Source organism: Chiloscyllium punctatum, chromosome 31 (genome assembly GCF_047496795.1).
Source record: "Chiloscyllium punctatum isolate Juve2018m chromosome 31, sChiPun1.3, whole genome shotgun sequence".
NCBI lineage: Eukaryota > Metazoa > Chordata > Chondrichthyes > Orectolobiformes > Hemiscylliidae > Chiloscyllium > Chiloscyllium punctatum.
The window spans coordinates 17,070,937-17,087,341 of record NC_092769.1 but is presented as its reverse complement, the minus strand read 5'-3'; the positions used below and the strand labels follow the sequence as shown (position 1 = coordinate 17,087,341).

The 16,405-nt window shown below is 43.4% G+C and overlaps 1 non-coding gene across 1 annotated transcript; it reads right to left on the bottom strand.

The window, feature by feature from the left end:
• Positions 1–14,690: 14,690 nt before the first annotated feature.
• trnas-gcu (transfer RNA serine (anticodon GCU)) lies at positions 14,691–14,772 on the bottom strand. Its single transcript has one exon. It is a non-coding gene; the product is annotated as a tRNA-Ser (tRNA).
• Positions 14,773–16,405: the final 1,633 nt, after the last annotated feature.

Sequence of the window (16,405 nt, the reverse complement as noted above, 5' to 3'; positions counted from 1 at the left end):
GGAATGTGTGGAAGTGCAGGCGAAACTTTGATGGATGTGGAAGCCTCCATGAGAGCCTTGGACAGAGGTGAGGAGGTAGATGTGGGTGCAGGTTTTGCAATTCCTGCAGTGACAGGGAAAATTATATTTCCCTCCCCACCCCTATCCACTTTTCACAAAGAATCTTTCCTCCACGACGACCTAGTCAAGTCCACGCCCTCCAAAAACCCACTCTCCCCTCACGGCACCTTCCCCTGCCACCACAGGATTGGAAAACCTGCACCCACATCTTCCCTCTCACATCTTTGCAGGGCTCCAATGAGCCTTCCACATCCATCAAATATCCGTATGCACTTCCACACATGTCATTTATTGCATCTGTGGCTCGCCATGCGGTCTCCTTTACATTGGGGCCAACAGGTACATTCTCGGAGAGCGCTTCAGAGAACATTTCCAGGGAACCTGCAACATTCAACTCCAACGCCCCATGACCAAAAACATCAATTACCACGTCCCCCGACTCTCCCAACGACATGCAGTTCCTGGGTCTTCTCCACCGCCATTCACTCACCACCAGACGCCAGATCTTCCACCTCGGGACCCTCAACCCCAGGGCATCAACGTGGTCTCACCAGTTTTCTCATCTCCCCACGGCCACCTTATCCGTGTTCCAAATTTCTAACTTGGCACCATCCTACTGACCTGTCCCACTTGTCTATCTTCCTTTCCACCTATCCGTTCCACCCTCTTCTCCGACCTAGCTCCTTTAACCCCATCTCTATCCAACTCTTGCACTATCAGCTAAATCCTTCCCAGACCCAGTCCTCCCGTTTATCGCTCTACCCACGAGGCTCCCACCTTTATTCCTGATGAAGGGCGTTTGCCCGAAACGTTATTTTTTTCTGCAACTCGGATGCTGCCTGACCTGCTGTGCTTCTTCAGCACCACTCTAATCTTGATTCTGATTTCCAGCACCTGCAGTATGCACTTCCGTCCATCTGATTCCCCTGTCTATTGATCTTGAATAGGCCGTTGCTAAAGTTCCAGCATCGTTTTCCTGCTCTTATATTCCCACCTGCGGTTAAGATCATCGAGACCAATTGATCCCTTATCCAGTCACCTTCAAACATTCGTGAATGTCCTCTATAATTTCTCTTTTATTACTTTAAACCACTCAGTTTTCACACTTTTCTCATTGTGCATCCTCAAATTCATTATCACCCACTTCACTGGATTGAATTCCTTTCAGCACATTTTCTTGCCAATTGTTTCCAATCTCCCTGCAATCTACGGCTTTCTTCCTCATGGTTAACTACATGAATAATTGTTACCTGATTTGCAAACAGCTAAATGATGGCCACGACAAATAAGTAAAAATCGTTGACCTGTATGAGAAAACAATAGAACTCATAGAAGCCATGGTTCATAAGCTTGCAAAGGACAGCAGAATTGGAGATGTAAAGAAGGTTATCGAAGGTTCCAGAAGGATCTTAATCCATTGCGTCTTTGGGCTGAAAAATGTCACATGAAGTTCAATCTGGATACATGGAAGGTATTGCATTTTGCTACAACAAATATTAGTATGCTTATACAATTAATGATCGGGCATTGCATCGTGTTGTGGAACACAGAGGCCAGGATTGCAAGTACATAATTCATTTTAATTTGCTTCATATATAGACAGAATGGTTTAAAAAATGTCATCTTGCCTTCGTTGCTCAGTCCTTTGAGCGGAGGAGTTGGTACGTTATGTTGAAGTTGAATAGGACATTGGGTGATGCCTCTTCTGGAATACTGTGTCCAGTTCTTGCCGCCCAGTAATAGCAAGGAAATTATTCAGCTGGAGTAGGTTTAGAAGACGTGTATCAGCATATTGGTAGTGGGGAAGGTTTGTGTTATAACGAAAGGCTGGATAGGCTGAGAATATTTTCACTCGAGCACTGGAGTTTGAAAGGCGACCTGATAGAAATTTATAAATTATTGAGAGTTCGGCTGGAGTTAACTGTAACTGTCTTTTCTCCAAGGAGGGAGCACTTCAAGACGAGAGGGCAAATGTTTAAAGTGAAAAGAGGGATTTAAAATAAGACATGAGAGGCTTTTTTTTAACAGAGGATGGTTTAGGTGTGCAATTCACTTCCTGAGGCAGTGATGAATGAAAGTACATTTACAATATTTACAGGATATTTGAATTGATAAATGAATTGGAAAGTATCAGTGGGATTAACAAAAGCTATTCATTCATGCTTATTACATAATTTATTGCCCATTGAGAAGTTCAGAATCAACCACGATATTATGGATCTGGAATCACATACCAGCCAGACCAGATAGGTATGGCAGTTTCCTTCCCTATCAAGCATTAGTGAATCAGATCTACTGATTCAACATCATCATTAGACTCTAGGTATTTGTTTAAATAAAATTCCAGCATCTGCCACGCCAGGGTTTGAACCCGTGTCCACAGAATTATATCTGGACATTCATATTAACAATGCAGTAATAATATCACAAGGGCATTATTAACCCTCAGCAGTTACAAGAGCCATCATATGCGACTCGTTTAGTTTGTTATTATATTCAGTATGAGCTGGTAGGAGTGAAAGGCTGTGTGTGTCTATGACTTTGACGAAATGAAACTGGCAGCTGATTTGGATTAACAGCAGCGTTGACAGTTTAATTGATCTCCTTCTGGGATATGTAATCTTGCTGGTTACTCTGGAGGTTCTTATGCTCATTGAGCCCTTCCCACACACGGGATTGTTGAACAATCTGTCCCCAGTTTGACTGAGTAAATGAGTTTCCACTTCAGCAGGTTATTGAATTCCTCATTGCCCTGGTTTCTGTGTGATATCGGTGTCCTTGTATCTACCCAGGATGAACTATTGGTTCAAATCATGTCCACGCAGACGTAAGTCCCGTTGTCCATGTTGTGAATGTGTTTTTATTCTTCCTGATACACCCACAGGGTGTGGATGTCGCTGGTCAGGACAGCATTTGTTGTTCATCCTGATTCGCTGCTGCCTCGCTGCTCGAGAGACATGGATTCGATCCCAGTCTCGTGTGACTGTGTGCAGTTTGCACATTCTCTCTTTGCTTGTTTGAGTTTCCTCCCACAGTCTGTAGGTGTGAAGGTTCCTGGGATCAGCCATTGGAAATGAAGGGAAATGGAATAGGTATGGAGTGTGGGTCTGATAGGATGTGCTTCAGAGGGATTGTGTCGACTGCAAGGGCTGAATGGCCTGCTTTCCCACACGGTTTTCATTCTCGGATGAAGGGTCAGCTATTTTGTTCAGGTCCTGGAGACACAAGTAGGCAGGATTGGGTAAAGATTGGAGCGTCCCCTATAAGCGACATGCATGAATGGGATTGCAGGAAATGAAAGGCATGCTCTCTGTTCCTGAGATCAGGCGTTCATTCCAGGTTTTATTCATCGAACTTTAACATTACCAGTTCCGTGTGTGAGTCCCCAGGGATGAGTAGTTTATTATATAACCACAACACCACCTTCTCCAGGTTGCAGTATTTATTGGGAACAAGAAGCTGATTCTGAGCTGATGCGAACAAAAGCAGATGCCAATGTCAAAACCACTGATCCAAACAGGAAAATGAAATTTCGAACATTGTCACCCCAAAGTTAAAGTCTCCACACGCTTTAGATGCGCCAATCGGCTGTCTCAGCAACATGTACTGTTTATCGTCATAATATTATAAATGGGGGCAAGTATTCCCTTCCGCCCCGCTTTTGACCAGGAGCTGTCCCAACCTTGGAAATACATGCTCCTCTCTCCCGTCATTCCATCCCAGTTTCCAATTGGATCTTCGTGCATGCTTCACACAGTTTCTCTGATTCCGGTTCTGGAACTGGAATGATGTGTGATTGCCTGCAGCAATTGGTCCTGCCTTGTGTGGGCAAAGTGATGAAGTAGCCGATGTTCAAATATAATGCTATTGAAGCATACGTTTCAACAATATTCTGCACTCTGCCAAGAGTTGGAGAGTTTTGTTAATCCCATTCTCCTGTACTCTCATTCATGGAATCTCCACAGTATCTGGGGATGCTAAAGTTAAAGATTCGGTTCATTCTGCGTTCCCACATGCCTGTCGCTAAGTCCTGATATTGTACATTCTTCCTGACATTTCCTCTGCTACCATACTGGTTGCAGTTTACAAGTGTGGTCTGTGGAATGCTATAACCGTTTAGTAGTTCGTATTCTGCGTTGTGATTGCAGCGACCGCAGCTCGAATCCACAGCATGGCGGTCAGTTCTCTCAAAGTTTTACTTTTGGTGTAATCGTTTTTACAAGATAATATTCCCCGAGGTGATGATCTGTTTTCCATCGAATTTTGTTCTCTGATATTTCTGCGTTTCATGTATCAGGATTGAAACCCAAAAGTTCTCGAAGATGTTTCTCCCTCGCACTCTCCCTAACTCTCTTTTTCGTCCCTCATCCCATTTGACTGAGGCATTGCACAATCTAACATACACTTTCACGTTGATACCATCCAGTCTGTGCCTTTGCACTCACTGTTGCCCCAATCTCTTCATTGGCACCTTCAAATCTTTCGATCCGTTTGGATACCTTGGTTGTGAGATCAATTCTCTTTTAGCAGCTTTTACTGACATGGACAAAAGATTATTGGAGTGTGAGGCTCAATAAAAGGGCATAAGGAATAATTGGGGAAAAGAGACTCTATTGGAAAAGATCCCCCATGAGGGCTTTCTGCGATAGCCTAGTGGTATTATCACTGGATTGTTAACACAGCAAAGCCAGGTAATATTCTGAGGAGAAGAGTTGGATTCTCACCACACCACGACGATGATAGTATATGAATGCAATAAATGCCTAGAATTAAGAATACGTTGTCTGAAAAACCCATGTGTTTCACTGACGTCCTTGAGGGAAGGAAACTACCGTCCTTATCTAATCTGGCGTCCACGTGACTCCAAACCGGAAGGCAATAAATGCTGCAGAGCCACCCCCGATGCTGTTACAGAATAGAAATATGTTCATTCGGCTCAGTGCTAGAATTGTCCAGGGATGAGATCGCACTGGGAAAGTTGCAGCAGAGATTCACTCGGATCGTGTCGTAACTGAAATTGTACATTGAAAACTCCCTTGATTGTTTGCTAAGTCTCCGATCTGTTAGAATGACCATGTGAGCTTCACTTCTTTCATACGTAAAGTGCAAAACTTTTTTATTTTAAAGTTTCATTCTCAGGTGAAGTTTAACAACTGGTGTCTGCCCCCATGTGCTGCTGTCCGTTCCATATTGTTTCGAATGATTCTAATTTATAAAATTGAGTTACCAGAGACTTACATGGATTCATGCAGTTTTTGAGCAAAGTACAATGTAACTCTGCAAGTACAAATTCACCCCACGGAGGGGTGTGTGTGTGTGTGTGTGTGTGTGTGTGTGTGTGTGTGTGTGTGTGGGTGTGTGTGCTTCCACGCGCGCGTGCGCACTCATGTGTAGGAGGGTCTCTGTTTGTAGATAGGGCAATGGGATCACCTGTACTGTGACATGAACCCAATGACCATGGGTACCGAATTTAGCTATCAGTCTCTTTGGGGGCACTTTTAGCTGCTGCCTGTTCCGAAGACCGCCTTGGAGGATTGTCACCCGAAGATCCGAGGTCGACTGTCCTGGATCACTGAAGTGTTCTCTAACTGGGAAGGGGAACGCCTGTCTGTTGATTGATGTGCAGCGCTCATTCCATTGCTGTCGCCTCTGCTCAGCTTCACCAATGTACCATGTCTTAAGGCATCCTTTGCCTGTAGCTTCTTTTTTTTAAGATGAGCATCAGTCTAAACATTATGGTATAGACGCAGCACTCGGGGCCGAGCACCTTCAACATATTATCCGTGCTGACACTAATTGGTAAAGTCCACCTGAGAATGTAACTGTCAAAAGAAAGTTTTTCGAAGTACATAAGAAAGAAATGAACCTAACATAGTCATTCTAACAGATGGAAGACTTAACAAGCAATCAAGGTATTTTTCCAATGTATAATTTCAGTGACATTACACTGTAACCTTTCGCTATAAATTCTGTACCTTACCACTGTGTACTCCATAGCCACCTGATGAAGGAGCAGCTCTCCAAATGCTATTGCTTCCATTAAACCTGTTGGACTATGACCTGGTGTTGTGCGATTTTTAACTTCGTATAAGAATGCGGATCTCACAATTAAAATATAGACGAAGAAGCATTTATTCTCTCAGACAGTTCCGTATCAGTGGACTTTCTTGGAGCAGAAGGCTGTTGAGGAAGTGTAATGAGGTGTAATGAGGCTGAGATCGGCAGATCTTCAAACAGCAAAGACATCAAGCGTTATGGGGAAACGCAAGAATGTGCAGTTCAAGGTTAACAGATCAGATATGAAACCATTCAATAGTGGAACAGACTTGATGGTCTGAATGGTGTTTATCTGTTCCTAAAATTGTTGGCCTTAATATGAAGCTGCAAAACCGACCTGTGTAAAATGTTCCAAATTTAAAAAAGCGTGGTCCCCCGGAGCACTGAACCGAGGTGAAATGTACAAAGAACAACACACAAAGGGCAGACAATATTGGGTCATTGATCCGTAGTGATCAGTATACCAAGGTAAACAGGAAAACCGATATTCATTATCTACATTGAACCTGGCTCCACGAGGCATGTAGTTAACTCTCACAAACCACTATTCCCCTTCCGTTTTCCTGACGCCCCCTCCGTTCTTGTTTTAAACTGATTGAACGTCAGGCAATTGTAGATGACATTGCTGATGTGGATCTGCAGCATATAGAACATTAGAGCGTAGTACAGGCCCTTCGCCCCTCGATGTTGTGCCGCCCTGTCATACTAATCTGAAGCCCATCCCATCTGCACTATTCCATGTACGTCCATATGCCTCTCCAATGACGACTTAAATGCACTTAATCTTGGCGAATCTACCACCGTTACAGGCAAAGCATTCCATGCCCTAACTACTCTCTGAGTAAAGAAACTACCTGTGACTTCTGTCTTGTACCTACCTCCCCTCACTTTAAAGTTATGACCCTCGTGTTTGCCGTCTCCATACTTGGAAAAAGACTCTCCCTGTCCACCCTATCTAAACCTCTGATTATCTTGTATGTCTCTATTAAGTCACCTTTCAGTCTTCTCTCAAACGAGGACAGCCTCAAGGCCCACAGTCTTTCCTCGTAATACGTTCCTTCCATATCAGGCAACATGCTAGAAAATTCCCTCTGCACCCTTTCCAAAGCATCAACATCCTTCTTATAATGCGGTGACCAGAACTGTTGACAACACTTCAAATGGGGCCGTACCAGATCTTGGTACAGCTGCAGCATAACCTTCTGATTCCAGAACTCAATCCCTCTATTAATAAAGGCCAAAGCACTGTTATCCTTCTTAACAACCCTGTCAATCTGGGTGGCAACTTTCAGGGATCTGTGTACATGGACACCGAGATCTCTCTGCTCATCTGCACTACCAAGAATCTTACCATTAGCCCAGTACTTTGCATTGCGATTACTCCGTCCAAAGTATATCACCTCACACTTGTCCACATTAAACTCCATTTGCCACCACTCAGCCCAGCTCTACATCCTATCTATGTCTCTCTGCAACCTACTACATCCTTCGTCACTGTGCACAACTCCACCGACCGTAATGTTGTCCGCAAATTTACTAACCCACCCTTCTAAGCCCTCATCCAGGTCATTTATAAAAATGACGAATAGCCCTGGACCCCACAGCGAACCTTGCGGAATGCCGCTAGTAACTGGACACCAAGATGAACATATTGCATCAACTACAACACTCTGTTTTCTTTCAGCAAGTCAATTACTGATCCAACCTGCTATGTCTCCCACAATTCCATTCCTCCATATTTTGTATAATAGCCTACTGTGGGAACCTTATCGAAAACCTTGCTGAAATCCATGTACAGCACATCAACCTGCTTACTCTCCTCCACCTGCTTGGTCACTTTGTCAAAAAACCCATAAGATTCGTTAGGCACGACCTACCCTTTACAAAGCCGTGCTGACTGTCCCTGATCAGATTATTCTTTTCTAGATGATTATAAATCCTATCTCTTAGAACCTTTTCCAACGCTTTACCAACAACTGAAGTGAGACTCACTGGTCTGTAATTACCAGGGTTGTCTCCACTACCCTTCTTGACAAGGGAACCACATTTGCTATCCTCCAGTCCTCAGGCACTATTCCTGTAGACAATAATGATTGCTAGATCAATGGCACAGGCTCGGCAATCTCTTCCTTTGCTTCCCAGAGGATCCTAGAATAGATCCCATCCGGCCCAGAGGACTTGTCTATTTTCACACTCTGCAGTATTTCTAATACCTCTTCCTTGTGAACCTCAATCTCTTCGAGTCTAGATGCAAGTATCTCTATATCTTCCTCGCCAACATTTTTATTTTCTATAGTGAACACTGTCGACAAATATTTATTTAGTGTTTCCCATGTCTCCTCTGACTCCACACACAACTTCCCACTATTATTCTTGATTGGCCCTAATTTAACTCTCGCCATTCTTTTATTCCTGACATACCTATGGAAAGCCTTCGGGTTAATCCTGATCCTATCCGCCAACAACTTCTAATTTCTCCTCCTGGCTCTCATGTCTCCTCCTGGCTCTTCTGAACTCTCTTATTAGTTCATGCAGGGAAACGATTCTGTCTGCTGCACATCATTCTACTTCGAAATATCAGGCAGTATTTCATATTGATTACTGTAAACGTTAACCTTTAACAAGCCATGACAGTGAAATCACTGAATCCTCATCACTATACGACCAGGGAAGATTTCTATTAACATCACCCTGGACACCATGAGATTCGCCATTCTATTCTCCCATCCTTCTGTGCGTGATCCCCTCGGCCCTATTCCGGTCTTGTTGGTTGGTTTACAATACTGAGGCTATCCAATCATCTTTGTATTTCAGTTTCTAAAGGATGAGACCTTCTCCCTGAGCTGGCAATGTGCTTGCTCAGTGGTGATATCAATGTCCGTGAAAACTAGAAAAGTGCTTAAAATAGGCCATTCCTGTTTTTTATTCCAAGAACTTGAGGCAAACCGTTCGGCTGGACAGGAAATAGCGGGCGTGAGCAGTGACCAAGTTAGTGTAAACTACAGAGTAATGGGGAAACAATGGGCAAGGAACACTGGGACGGGAGGGTCTGAATGCTTCCTTTCTTTGCTGTAACCAGACATTGGTGTTGAGCTCTGAAATGGGACAACATCAGACCAGTCGGTGAAATCTTACTTTCTCCTTGTTTTCTCCCGAGGCCTGTGACACACTTGGGGAAATGTGTCTGCGTGCTTCAGTCTATGGGTAAAAATGGGGTTCAGTTCCCATCTCAATCTTTAATCCCATTTATTGTGTTTTACGAGATTAAAACGTTACAGAGAAATTAGTATTCAGGTGAAACGTCAGAGTTTACAAGGTTACAGACCAAGGGCTGGGAAATGAGATGAAGGGACCCATTTCTGTGCTCTAAACACACGGTAATTCACTCATTTTTGAGGGGAAACATATCTGCAGTGACATAATTCTAAAAACTGTGTTATGAAGAAACGGTGCAACTGCTTCTGCCCTCATCCCTGGTGGTCTAGTGGTTAGTATTCAGCGCTTTAACTGAGTGGCCTGGTTTCTGAAAATGAAACGTGCCTATGAGCAATGTATTGGGCTATTCCAGGATTGCCTTCTCTGACAACGTGGGACATGACTGATGTTCTCTATGATATGGAAGTGTCAGTGTTTGAGTTAAGTTGACAAAGTTAAAAATTACACAATATCTGAGCAGAGTCCAGCGAGTTTATTTGGAAGCACTAGCTTTCGGAGAGCCGCTCCTTCATCAGGTGGGTGTTTTTCTGCAGAAACTTAGTGTGTGTGTCAACATGCGCGATCTTTTGGAAGATCATCTGGACTTTAACCGACCGTTCGTGGTGTCGACGGTACCCATGACTTGGAGGTATTGGTGTTCGACTGGGGTGGATACATTTAATAATCACACAGAGCCATTTTAGATTCCAACAGTTGACAAACACCTGATGAAGAAACAGTGCATGGAACACTGGTGCTTCCAAATAACTCTGTTCGATACAATCTGGTGCTGTGTGATTTTTACTCTGACAGCTCTTGGTAATTTTTAACTGGTCGAAGACAGCGAAAGAATTTTCGTTCGTGGAGATGAAAATTTCAAATATTACCCACCTCAGCATAACAAAAATGAGTAGGTTGGATGTGTGATGAATCTCCACAATGCGCTTGCGCAAAGTAAAAGTTGAACTTACAACTGCCTGATGCGTAGCCAGCTATACGAATGGTTGTGCCACTAGCCAGATGCACAGCTGAGGTTTTACACGCTGCAGAGCTGTGGTGTTAACAAGGACATGAGCAATATCAGTAACAGTCACAAGGTGAACAAAGAATCAAGGTAATCACCATCATTCATTCACTTCAAATTATCTTAAAAAACAAGACCATTCACAATCTGATCAGCCAATCAATGAGGTCACTGCTGACCTTGGAAATTGCAACTGACTTTGCTGCGTTTTCACCATAATTTGAGTTAAACTCCAGCCTAAACATAACATCGCATATTCCCATTAATTTTCAGTTTAAGATTAAGTTAATGACCTGTCCGCACTTGAAGGAAATGAGTGAAAACGTCCTTCCGGTGATGTAATCAAGTCCAGAGTCGGCCAGAAAAGAAAAGACAAAGACATGAAACAACACTCCCATTTCTCTCTGTACCAATGCGTTTTCCTCAGTTGAATATTTTCAGCACTTGTCTTTACTATCTAAAGAATTAATTATTTTTCCGGGAAAGATTCTTCATAAATCAATTAACATCTGAGGTGTTGAAACATATTTTACTTTAGATTAAAATAGTTGAATATCTTTTCCCAAAGCCTAATGTCCCAATCCTCCCTCCTCTTCCATGTAAATACAAGCTGTTCCAGGTGATGTTGGAACTCCCAACCAGACGTTCCAATGCTCCTTGCTGCTCCATGTCAATAGAAGCGGCTCTACTTGAAGTTGGAGCTCCCAGTCTGATGTCCCAATGCTCCCTGCTCCATGTCGATAGAAGTGGTGCAGTTCAGGTTAGACCTACCACTCTGATGTCCCAATGCACCCTGTTCCATGTCAGTAGAAGTGGTGCAGTTCAGGTTAGACCTACCACTCTGATGTCCCAATGCTCCCAGCGGCTACATGTCATTAAACGCTGATCCTTGTGAGGTTGGAGCTCCCAGTCTGATATCGCAATGTTCCCTCCTCCATATCAATATAAGCAGTCCATTTGTGGTTGGATCTATCACTCTGATGTCCCAATGCTCCCTGCTGCTACATGTCATTAAAAGCTGATCCAGGTGAGAGTGGAGCTCCCAGATGGATCTCGCAAAGCTTCCTGCTCCATGCCAACTGAAGCTGCTCCAAATGAGGTTAGATCTTGCATTCGGATCTCCCAATGCTCCCTACTGCTCCATGTCAATAGAAGCTGCTCCATGTGTGGTTGGAACTCCCAGACTGATGTCACAATGCTCCCTGGTCCACATCAAAAGACGCTGTTCCAGATGAAGTGGGAACTCCCATCCCTGGCACCTCACATACTTCTATACCATCATAGAAATACTGCCCACTGAACATTTCTACCACTGGAGCCATTGGTGGAATATCCACATCATGAGAACATAATATTATTTTTAGTCACCACCGAATCATTATTTCCAAAAGTCATTCTTCCTTATACCTTATTTAGCATGTGCATACTGCAGTCAATCCGAAGTAAGATAATGGTGCTAATTGATGTATGCTTAATAAAAATTACATCCTATTTTTCATGTTGAGAAACTGCGACTATGTAAGGACAATGTTTATATTGAAATCACACTTTTATTCCAGGTGAGAGAATGTGGTTAGCATTATTTAAAATGAACTTGTTCTCTGTGTAAAATGATAAAATAGATCTCAATTTCAAAACTAAATTGCTAACGTTGTCATCCATCTTGAAATGTGGTGTCTTTTTCTTTCAACCAGACGGCTATTATAACGAAAAGTCTATTCATGATATCCGTATAAAGACACTTTAAATCGCAAGGTTTGTGAAGGTTTGTAGCTCAGGTTGAGGTTTAGGGTGTAGGTTTGCTCGCTGAGCTGTAGGTTTGATATCCAGACGTTTCATTACGTAGCGAGGTAACATCATCAGTGGCGACCTTCAAGTGAATCGAAGCTGTTGTCTAGCGCTTTCTATATATCTTTCTCCTGGATGGGGTTCCTCGGGTTTGTGATGATGTCATTTCCGGTTTGTTTTCTGCGGGGTTGATCGATGGCATTTCGATCTATGTGTTTGTTTATGGCATTGTGTTTGGAGTGCCATGCCTTTTGGAATTCTCTGGCATGTCTTTGCTTAGACTGTCCCAGGATCAATGTGTTGCCCAAGTCGAACCGGACTACCAAAAATCCATAAACTGGCAGCCCCGCTCAGACCCATAGTCTCATTACTTGGAACACCAACATACAGACTGGCCAAAGAACTACACGCAAGTCTGAAATACCTCACAGAAGAGTCGCAGCACTCCATCCACTCCACCTAGGAATTCCTAAAAATCATCAAAAACACCAAAGTGGAGGAAGAGGAAGCAATGATCTCATTCGACATAACAGCACTGTTCACCTTCATCAACATCGACCTGGCAAAGGAAACACTTACCACACTTTTAGAAGAGACAATCACAGACGCACCAACAACCATCAATCACATTACCAACGAAAACATCATGAAGTTAGTGGATTGTGCCTCACCACCCACTTCATCTTCAACAACATAGTCTACAAACAAACCAAAGGCGCACCCATGGAATCTCCGCTATCAGGATTCATAGCAGAAGCGGTAATGCAAAGACTAGAACAAACAGCCCTACCAACAATCAAACCAAAAATCTGGGTCCGCTACATAGATGACACCTTTGTCATCACAAAACGAAACAAGATAGTAAAGACATTTTACATCATCAACAACACCCTCACAGGTATAAAGTTCACCAAGGAGGAAGAAACCGACAACAAACTCGCATTCCTGAACGTCACAGTAGAAAGAAAGGACAACGGAGAACTACAAACCTGCATATACAGAAAACCGACAAACACTGAGCAAATACTTAACTACACCAGCAACCATCCCAGCACACACAAACGAAGCTGTATAAGAACACTATTCCAACGAGCCACCACACACTGCAGCACAGACGAACTTCTGAAGACACAGGCGAACCACCTATACAACGTATTCGAGAAGAACAGATACTTAAGAAATACAGTGCGCAGATTCCTCAAGAACAAACCACGACAAGCAGACCAAACACAGCCAGAAACCCTAACCACCTTACCATACATCAAAGAAGTTTCAGAAATGACGGCCAGACTACTCAGACCCCTCGGAATCTCAGTCGCACACAAACCGACCAAGACTCTCAAACAAAAACTAACAAACTTAAAAGACCCAGTACAACCCATGGACAAAAACAACGTCATCTACAAAATTCCATGCAAGGACTGCCACAAACACGACGTAAGACAACAGGAAGAAAGTTAGCCACCAGGATATACGAACACCAGCTAGCCACAAAAAGACACGGCCTTCTCTCCCTTGTAGCCCTACACACGGATTAAAAATACCAGCATTTCGACTGGGACAACACATCTATCCTGGGGCAGGCTAAGCAAAGACACCCCATAGAATTCCTAGAGGCCTGGCACTCCAACCACAATGTCATAAATAAATACATAGATATACATGCCATCTGTCAACCCCTCAGAAGACGAACAGGAAATGACATCACCACAAACCCCAGGAACCCCATCGAGGAGAAAGATACAAATAGAAATCAGGAGACGACAGCTTCGCTTCACTTGGAGGTCGCCACCTAGCCAAGTAATGAAACGTCTGAATATCAAAGCTACAGCTCAGCGAGCAAACCTACACCCTACATTTTAAATCATTTTTCATGTTTATGTTGCATGCATCTGCGGTTATTGATCCACAGTTTAGTTTCACTCCCTACAGGTAACATGCTGATTTCTCCAGTTGTTCATGGTTCAATGTGATGCATCCAGTGTGTGCATAACGAGAGGGAGCTTGTTTCCCACATCTTGTGTTTATCTGTGCCTTATTTCCAGCATTCATCAATGGCAAGAGCAAGGGGCGAGGGCGAGACCAATGTGTAAGTCTTTCCGTGCCCATGCACGGCACCCACATTGGCAATTCTCCACTGTGCGTTTACAGCTAGTTCTCAGTGCCCCTAAACCCACGCCCTGCCCCTTTTGAAATATCTCCATTATTTTGTGCTGTCTCGCTGTGCTCTTCTCACCAGGATGCATTACTTCTCCTCAACGTCCTTCATATTTCATCTGACAAAACATTCATTAAGATCCCTTTGCATAAACATGCACTTCGCAGCTCTCGGTATTTGATTTTCCTGGATGTCTTTCATACGAAAAAACGTTCTCAGCACTGACTTGAAAAAGAAAATCGCGTTTCTTTTCATTATCCCAAAGCAACCTCCATTTCAACGCAGTTTAGTTAAAAGGTACAAACTATTCTTTGAGATTTTGTAATCGCGTCAATGCATATAAACTGACAATTGGAGTTCCACCTTCAATCATCTGAAAACAGCACCATTGAAAGCCGTTGATGACAGCGACGAGAGTGGGATTCGAACCCACGCGTGCAGATCACAATGGATTAGCAGTCCATCGCCGTAACCTCTCGGCCACCTCGTCAGAGGCATCGGGTAGGCTATGACCTTATCAATAATTGAAATGCATAAATTATGCAGAGCAGCAGACATTTCTCCCGATTGTTGGTGAAATGAGAAATAACACAGTACGGTTCCAAGATGATGGTCTGACCCCTGGGTTGTGGGGCAAGTGCACTCCCACTGTCACACTATGCACACAGTGATCTGAACAAAAATGAGGAAATGAATATGTAACAAGGTCTATTGAATTCTGTGCAGATTTGAAGTCAACGGAATGAAGAACCCGAGACAGCAGGAGGTGTTCTTTCAATAAAGAGTTGGACAGAGCTCTTAAGGATAGTGGAATCAAGGATTATGGGGATAAGGCAGGAACAGGATACAGATTGAGGATGTTCAGCCATGATCATAATGAATGGTGGTGCTGGCTCGAAGGGCAGAATGGCCTACTCCTGCACCTGCTGTCTATTGTCTATTAAACTGCCTGTCAGGAATTGTTTTCCAGACTGGAGGAGAGTGCATAGTGCTCAATATCATTATTCGGAACACCTAATTTCCGCTCAGATGTTTTTGACACGCACTTGTGTACAGAACAGACAATTTCAAAATCCGAAATAAGGCTAAACTGACAATTGAACTCAACAATGCAAAAACCTTGAGCTGTATCATTTTCCTGGGCCGTGTGACACCAAGTCACTGTAAGATCACAGCAACATAGTGAGCAAGTGTCAGAAGGAAAATGAGTGCAGTGGCAGAGCGCATGCTGGGAATAGCAGTTGACACACGGGGAAGTGCATTTCCCACAACAGGAACACTTCCCAAACAGCGGACTGAGGTGGAAGAATTCAGAGGGAGTTTACACTATGAAATTCGATGCCAGAGACACAATGGAGATCTGTCATTGAGTCTGTTCAAGATGAAGATTTTAAGATTTCTACAGATGCAAAACAAAATAAAAAGCTCATGGGTTAGTGAAGGCAAAAGATGAAATTGTACATTTCATCAATCTACCCATCTTTACAATGAGTACCTCACCACTTTCCTCACTCAGGGACTGAACCACTGGTGAAGATGATCATATAATCCCCGTTACTAGCAATGGAATCAGAGAAACTCGGTTTCCCAAACGTTAAGGTAAAACCAGGAATGTGGAGGTAAGCATTAATGTGTTGCTCCTGTGCTGAAGGTGACCAGTACACGGTATCTCTGTTCCAGTATAGTGGGCTGTGCTGTGCAGAAGTTTCAATTCTGAGCCTCACATGGAGCAGCTTTAATTTGTCGTCGTGTTGAGGAGTACGGACAGAAGGTGATATTGAGCAAAGCTAAGTTTATGGGAAAATACCCGTGTTTGTGGATTGAGAAACAACGTTTTCTGGACAATGACTCCTTGATCAACAAACATACTGCAAGTATCTAAAACGTGAAGAAACATATGTGGAGAGAGAGCCGAAGGTGATTTTTCAGCAGATGGATAACGTTTCCCATGTGCCCTGCGATAAATTCCGGGAAAATAGATGTTGAACTGGTTTCATGTTGCACAGTTTGCACATGTTACACTGATGAATCAGTGAACATTCCCGACGTATCCTCGAAGACAAGGATTTCCTTTTCCATTTTAGGAGATCATTACAGCACTAAATTCCATGTGTGCATTTCAT